Raw genomic sequence first — 8868 nt, forward strand, 5'->3', positions numbered from 1 at the left:
GTCTCTCATACTTTGGACACATTGTCCGGAGAGAACAGTCGCTGGAGAAGGATGTCATGCTGGGTAAGGTGGAGGGTCAGAGAAAAAGAGGAAGACACCCTAAGAGATGGATCAGCTAGGTCACATCATTGATGGCGGTAAGTGTAGCGGCGGTAGTGAGGTTGGCCCAGGATCAGATATTGTTTCGTTCTGCTGTGCATGGGGTCACTATGAGTCGGTTCCGACTCGATGGCACCTGACAACAACAACAACAGATACATGGCAGATGAATCCATCATATTGAAACACAGAGAGCAAGCTACATGACAGAAGAGTCCAACATTTCCATATACAGAGAGCTAACAACATAGCAGATGAGTCCTACATGTCAATATACAATGTGCTTGCTCCTTGGCAGAGTAGTCTAATATGTAAATAAACAGAGGATTATATTCATGGAAGATAAGCCCAACATGTCCATACAGAGTGTGAGCTGTATTGCCAGAAAGTTCAACATATCTATATACAGAGAGTAAGCTTCATGACAGACAAGTCGAAAATCGTCCATATACAGAGAGATTGCTACATGGCAGATGTGTCCATCATATCCAAATACAGAGAGCAAGCTGCATAATAGTAGATTCCAACATTTCCATATACAGAGAGCTAGCTACAGGTCAGATGAGTCCAACATGCCCATATACAGAGAACTAGCTGCATGGCAGATGAGTTCAACCTGTCCAGACACAGAGAGCTAGCTACATGTAAGACAAGTACAAATGGCCATATAGAGACAGCTATCTGCATGGCAGTATACTCTATAATGTCCACATACACAGAGAAAGCTGCTTGCTTGAGGAGTCCAACATTTGCACATACAGAGAATTATCTACATGGCAGATTTGCTCAACATGTCCTTATACAGAGAGCAAGCTACATGATAGACTCATCCTTCATGTCCATATACAGAAAACTAGCCTTAGGGCAGATGAATCCAATACGTATATATACAAAGAGCTATCAGTATGGCAGATGAGTCCAACATTACAATAAACAGAGAGCTAGCTACATGGCAGACAAGTCCAATATGTCCATATATAGAGAGAAACCTACATGTCAGAGATTTCCACAATCCAACATGTCCATATAAATAGAGTTAGCTGCATGGCAGATGAGTCCATTATGTCCATATACAGAGAGCTAGCTACCCAGAAGGTAAGTCCAGCATGTCCATATACAGATGGATAACTACATGGCCGATAAGGCCAATGAGTCCATACAGAGAGCTGGCTACATGGCAGATGAGTCCAAATTTTACATATTCAGAGAGATAGATGCATGGAAGGTGAGTCCAACATGTCGATATAGAGAGAGCTAGCTGTATCGCAAATGAGTCCAACATAGCCATATACAGAGAGCATGCGACATAGTAGATGAGTCCAACATGGACATATAGACAGAGCTAGCTACATGGCAGATGAGTCCATTATGTCCATATACAGAGAGCTAACTACATGGCAGATGAGTCCAACATGTCCATATACCGAGAGCTAGATCCATGGCAGATGAGTCCAACATAGCAATATACAGAGAGCTATCTACATGGCATATGAGTCCAACATGTCGATATACAGAGATGTAGCTACATGCAAGAGGAGTCCAGCATGTCCATATGCAGAGAGCTACCTGCATGGCAGAGAAGTCCAATATGTCCAAATAGAGAGATTTAGCTACACGGAAGACAATTCCAACATGTCAACATACAGAGAGGGAGTTACATGGTAGAGGAATCCATGATGTCCATATACAGAGAGCTAGCTACATGTCAGATGCATCCAACATGTCCATATGCAGAGAGCTAATTACATGGCACATGAGTCCTACATGTCCATATACGGAGATCTAGCTACATTGTAGATAAGTCTAATATGTCCATGTAAAGAGAGCTAGATACATAGCAGGTAGGTAAAACATGTCCATATACAAAAGGCTAGCTACATGGCAGATGAGTTCAACATGTCCATATAGAGAGCGCTAGCTACATTTCAGACATGTCCAAAATGTGCACATACAGAGAGCTAACTATATGGCAGATGAGTGCAACTTGTCCATATATAGAGAGCTAGCTACATCGCAGATAAGTCCAACAAGTTCATATACAGAGAGTTAGCGACATGGCAGATCATTCCAACATGTCCACATATAGAGAGCTAGCTACGTGTACAATAAGTCCAACATGTTCATATACAGAGAACTAACAACATGGAAGATGAGTCCAACATGTCCATATACAGAGAGCTAGCTACATGACAGATAAGTCCATGGGTCCATATACAGAGACCTAGCTACTTGACAGATGAGCCCAACACGTCCATATACAGTGAGCTAGCACATGGCAGAGGAGTCCAACATGTCTACATACAGAGAACTAGGTACATGGTAGATGAGTGGAATATGTTCAAATACACAGAGTTAGTTACATGTTAGATGAGGCCAAAATGTCCATATACAGATTGTTGGCTTCATGGCACATGAGTCAAACAATCCCATATACAGGAGCAAGCTACATGGTAGATGAGTGCAACATGTCCATAAACAAAGAGCTAGGTACATGTCAGATGAGTCCAAAATGTCCATATACAGAGAGGAATTTAGATGGCAGAGGAGACCAACATGTCCATATACAGAGAGCTAACTACATGCCAGATGTATTCTTCATGTACATACACAGACAGCTACAGGTCTGACACTGCCAAAATGTCCAAATAGAGAGATTTAGCTACACGGAAGACAATTCCATCATGTCAATATACAGAGAGGGAGTTACATGGTAGATGAATCCATGATGTCCATATACAGAGAGCTAGCTACATGACAGATGCATCCAACATGTCCATATGCAGAGAGCTAATTACATGGCACATGAGTCCTACATGTCCATATACGGAGATCTAGCTACATTGTAGATAAGTCCAACATGTTCTTATATAGAGCACTAGCTACATGTCAGATGGGTCTAAAAGGTCCATATACAGAGAGCTGGCTACGCGGCATATGAATCCAACAATGACATATACAAAGAGTAAGCCAATTGGTAGATGAGTCCAACTTGTCCATATACAGACTGCTAGTTACCTGGCAGATGAGTCCAACATGTCCATTTACAGAGAAATAGCTACATGGCAGATGAATCCAAAATGTACATATACAGATACCTAGCTACATGGCAGAGGAGTCCAACAAGTCCATATACAGAGAGCTGGCTAAATGGCAGATGACTCCAACATGTCCAGATACAGAGAGCAAACTAGATGTCAGATGAGTTCAACAAGTCCATATACAGAGAGCCAGCTTCATGACTGATGTGTCCTTCATGTTCATATATAGAGAAATTGCTACATGTCTGACAAGTCCAAAGTGTCCATATACAAAGAGTTAGCTATATGGCAGACGAGTCCAACATGATCATATATAGAGAGGTAGTGACATGACAGATGAGTCCAAGATATCCATATACAGAGAGTATGCTATATGTCAGACAAGGGCAAAATGTCCATATACAGGAGGAAGCTACATGACAAAGGAATCCAAAATGTTCATATATAGAAAGGTAGGTGCATGGTAGATGCATCCAACATGTCAATATAGAGAGAGCTGTCTACATGGCAGACATGTCCATCATGTGCATATACAGAGATCTAGCTACATGGCACATGAGTCCAACATGACCATATGCAGAGAGCTAGCTATCTGACAGATGAGTCCAACATGTCCATATATAGAGAGATAACAACATGGCAAATGAATCCAAAATGTACATATACAGATAGCTAATTACATGGCAGATGAGTCCAACATGTCCATACAGAGACATCTAGCTACATGCTGGATGAGTCCAACTTGTCCATATACAAAAAGCTAGCTACATGGCAGAGGAGTCCAACATGTACATATACAGAGAGCTATCTATGTGGCAGATGAGTCCAACATGTCCGTATACAGAGAGCTAGCTACATGGCAGAGGAGTCCAACATGTATGTATACAGAGAGCTAGCTAGATGGCAGATCAGTCCAACATGTTCAAATACAGAGAGCAAGCTACATGTCAGATGAGGCCAAAATGTGCATATACAGATAGATGTCTTCACGGCAGATGAGTCAAACAATGCCATATACAGAGAGCAAGCTACATGGCAGATGAGTACAACATGTCCATATACGGAGAGTTTGCTACATGAGAGATGAATCCAACATGTCCATAAGCACAGAACTAGCTACATGTAAGATGATTCCAAATGGTCCATATACAGAGAGCTAGTTACAGGGCAGATGAATCCTTAATGTCCATATACAGAGAGCAAGCTACATAGCAGAGGAGTACAAAATTTCCATATACAGAAAGTTAGCTACATGGCAGATAACTCCAACATGTCCATATACGGAGAGCTCCCTTCATAACAGATGATTCCATCAGATCCATATGCAGAGAATAGGCTATATAGCCAAGGATTCCTACATGTCCATAAGCAGAGAGCTAACTACATGGCAGATGAGTCCACATGTCCTAAACACAGAGCTTGCTCAATGTCAGATGAGTTCAAAATGTCCGTATATAGAGAGATAATTACACAGCAGATGCATCCAACATGTCCATTTACAGAGAGCTCCCTTCATGACAGATGATTCCATTATGTCCTTATACAGAGAGTAGGCTATATGACAGAGGATTCCAACATGTCCATAAACAGAGAGCTAGCTACATGGCCGATGAGTCCAACATGTCCATAAACACAGAGCTTGCTCGATGTCAGATGAGTAAAAATGTCTATATAGATTGAGATAATTACACAGCAGATAAGTGGAACATGTCCATATACAGAGAGCTCGCTTCATAACAGATGATTACATCAGGCCCATATACAGAGAGTAGGCTATATGGCAGAGGATTCCAACAAGTCCATAAACAGAGAGCTAGCTACATGGCAGATGAGTCCAACATGTCCATAAACACAGAGCTTGCTTGATGTCAGATGAGTTCAAAATGTCCATATAGACAGCGATAATTACACGGCAGAAGTAGAACATGTCCATATACAGAGAGCTCGCTTTATAACAGATGATTCCATCAGGTCCATATACAGAGAGTAGGCTATATGGCAGAGGATTCCAACATGTCCATAAGCAGAGAGCTAGCTACATGTCAGATGAATCCAACAATTTCATAAAAACAGATCTTGCTCCATGTCAGATGAGTTCAAATTGTCGGTATAGAGACAGATAATTACATGGCAGATGACCAACTTGTTCATATACAGAAAGCTAGCTACATGGCCTATGAGTCCAACATGTCCATATACAAAGAACAAGCTAGATGGCAGATGAGTCCAACATGTCCATATACAGAGAGCTATCTATATTGCAGAGGTGTCCTTCATGTACATATACAGAGAGCTTGCTACAGGTCTGACAAGCCCAAATTGTCCATATAGAGAGAGTTACATGGCATACGAGTCCAACATGTCCATATTCAGAGAGCAAGCTTCATGGCAGATGAATCCAAGATGTCCATATACAGAGAGCTAGCTACATGGCAGATTTATCCAACATTTCCATATACAGAGAGACAGCTACATGGCAGATTAATTCATATAGTCGATATACAGAGAGCTAGCTACATGATAGATGAATCCAACATGTCCAAATAAAGAGAGCTAACTACATGGCAGATGAGTCCAAATTGTTCATAGCCAGAGAGCTAGCTACATGGCAGATGAGGCCAACAATCCATATACACATAGCTAGATTCGTGTTAGATGAGTCCAAAATATCCATATACAGAGAGCTAATTACATGGCATATGAGTCTAACATCTTCATATGCAGACAGCTAGCTACATAGCAGATGAGTCTAAAATGCCCATATACAAAGAGCTATCTACATGGCAGATGTGTCCTTCATGTACATATACAGAAATATTGCTACAGTTCTGACAACTCCAAAATGTCCATATAGAGAGAGCTAGCTACATGGAAGAGAAGTCCAAAATGTCCATACACAGAGAGGTTGCTACATGGTAGATGAGTCCATGATGTCCATATACAGGGACCTAGCTACATGGCAGATGAGTCCAACACGTCCATATACAGAGAGATAGTTACATGGCAGATGAGACCAACATGTCGATATACAGAGAGCTAACTACATGGCACATGAATCCAGCATATCCAAATATAGAGAGCTAGCTACATAGCAGATGAGGCCAAATGTCCTTATTAAGAATGCTGGCTCCATGGAACATGAGTGAAACAATGCTATATACAGAAAGCAGGCTACATTGCATATGAGTGCAACATGTCCATATAAAGAGAGCTCGCTACATGACAGATGAGTCCAACATGTCCATAAACACAGAGCTAGCTCCATGTCAGATGAGTCCAAAATGTCCATATACAGAAAGCTAATTAAATGGCAGAGGAGTCCAACATGTCCATATACTGACAGCTAGCTACATGGCAGATGAGTGTAACATGCCCATATACAGAGAGCAAGTTAGATGGCAGATGAGTCCAACATGTCCATATACAGAAAGCTAACTACATGGCAAATGTATCCTTCATGTACATACACAGAGAGCTTGCTACAGATCTGACAACTCCAAAGTGTCCATACAGAGAAAGTTTGCTACATGGAAGACCATTCCAACACATCCATATACAGAGAGATGGTTACATGGTAGATGAGTCCATGATGTCCATATACAGGGACCTAGCTACATGGCAGATGAGTCCAACATGTCCATATACAGAAAGCCAGCTATGTGTCAGATGACTCCAACATGTGCATATACAGAGAGCTAGCTATATGGCAGAGGTGTCCAACATGCCCATATGGAGAGAGATAGCTAACTACATGATATAGGAGGCCAACAGATCCATATACAGAGAGCCAGCTACATGGCAGATGAGTCCAAGATGTTCAAATACAGAGAGTTTACTACATGTCAAATGAGGTCAAAATGTCCAAATACAGATAGCTGGCTTCATGGCATATGAGCGAAACAATGCCATACACTGAGAGCAAGCTACATGGCAGATGAGTGCAACATGTCCATATGCGGAGAGCTTGATACATTACAGATGAGTCCAACATGTTCATAAACACAAAGCTAGCCACATGTCAAATTAGTCCAAAATGTCCATATACAGAAAGCTAATTACATGGCAGATGAGGCCAACATGTCCGTATAAAGACAACTAGCTACATGGCAGATGAGTCCAACATGTCCATATACAGAGAGCAAGTTAAATGGCAGATAAGTCCAACATGTCCATATACAGAGAGATATCTACATGGCAGATGTGTCCTTCATGTACATAACAGATTGTTTGCTACATGTCTGAAAACTCCAAAGTGTCCATATAGAGAAAGGTAGCTACATGAAAACAGTTCTGACATGTCCATATACAAAGAGGTAGCTACATGGTAGATGAGTCCATGATATCCATAACAGGGACCTAGCTATATGGCAGATGAATCCAACATGTTCTTATACAGAGAGGTAGCTACATGGCAGATGAGCCCAACGGGTCCATATACTGATAACAAACCACATGAAGATGAGTCCAATATGTTCTTACACAGAAAACTAGCTACACGGTAGATGAGTCTTACATGTGCATATACAGAAACCTAGTTACATGGCAGATAACACCAACATATGCATGTACAGACAGCTAGCTACATGGCTTTTGAGTCCAACATAACCATATACAGAGATCTAGTTTCATGGCAGATAATTCCAATATGTTCATGTACAGAGAGGTAAATATATGACACATGAGTTCAAAATGTTCATAAATAGGGAGCTGGTTTTATGGCAGATGAGTCCAACATGTCCATATATAGAGTACTACCTGCAATGCAGATAAATATAACATGTCCTTATACACTCAGCTTCCTACATGACAGATAAGTCCAACATGTCCATATACAGAGGACTAGCTACAGGGCAGATAAGCCCAACATGTCCATACAGCGTGCTAGCTACATGGCAGATGAGGCCAGCATTTCCGTATACAGAGGGCTATCTATATGGCAGATAAGCCCAACATGTCCATACAGAGTGCTAAATCTATGGCAGATCAGTCCAACATTTCCATATACAGAGAGCTAGCTACATGGCAGATAAGTCCAACATGTTCATGTATAGAGAGCTAGCTACATGGCACATGAGTCAAAAATATCCATATATAGAAAGCTGGCAACATGGTAGATGAGTCTAACATGTCCATATACAGAAAGCAAGTAACATGGCAAATGAGTCCAATGTGTCCATATACAGAGAGCTATCTACATGTCAGATTAGTGCAACATGTCCATATACACAAAGCTAGCTATATGCAAATGAGTCCAACATGTTCATATATAGAGAGCTAGCTACATGACAGATGTGTCCAACATGTACATATACAGAGAGCTAGCTACACGTCAGACAAGTCCAATATGTCCACATACAGAGAGCTAGTTTCAAGGCAAGTCAGTCCAATATGTCCATATACAGAGGGCTATCAACATGGCAGATAAGCCCAGCATGTCCATACAGAGAATTAGCTACAGGGTAGAAGAGTCCAAAATGATCATATACAGAATTCTAGCTACAATGTAGATGACTCCAACATGTTCATATACAGAGAGGTAGCTACATGTAAGATGCATCCAACATGTCAATATACAGAGAACTAGCTCCATGGCAGATGAATCCAACAATGTTATACACAGAGAGCAAGCCACATGGCAGATGAGTTAAACATGTCCATATACAGAGTGGTCGCTACATGACAGATGAATCTATCATATGCAAATAAAGAGAGAAAGCTATATGGCAGAGGA

This window comes from Chrysochloris asiatica, unplaced genomic scaffold (assembly GCF_000296735.1).
Source record: "Chrysochloris asiatica unplaced genomic scaffold, ChrAsi1.0 scaffold00422, whole genome shotgun sequence".
Taxonomy (NCBI): Eukaryota; Metazoa; Chordata; class Mammalia; order Afrosoricida; family Chrysochloridae; genus Chrysochloris; species Chrysochloris asiatica.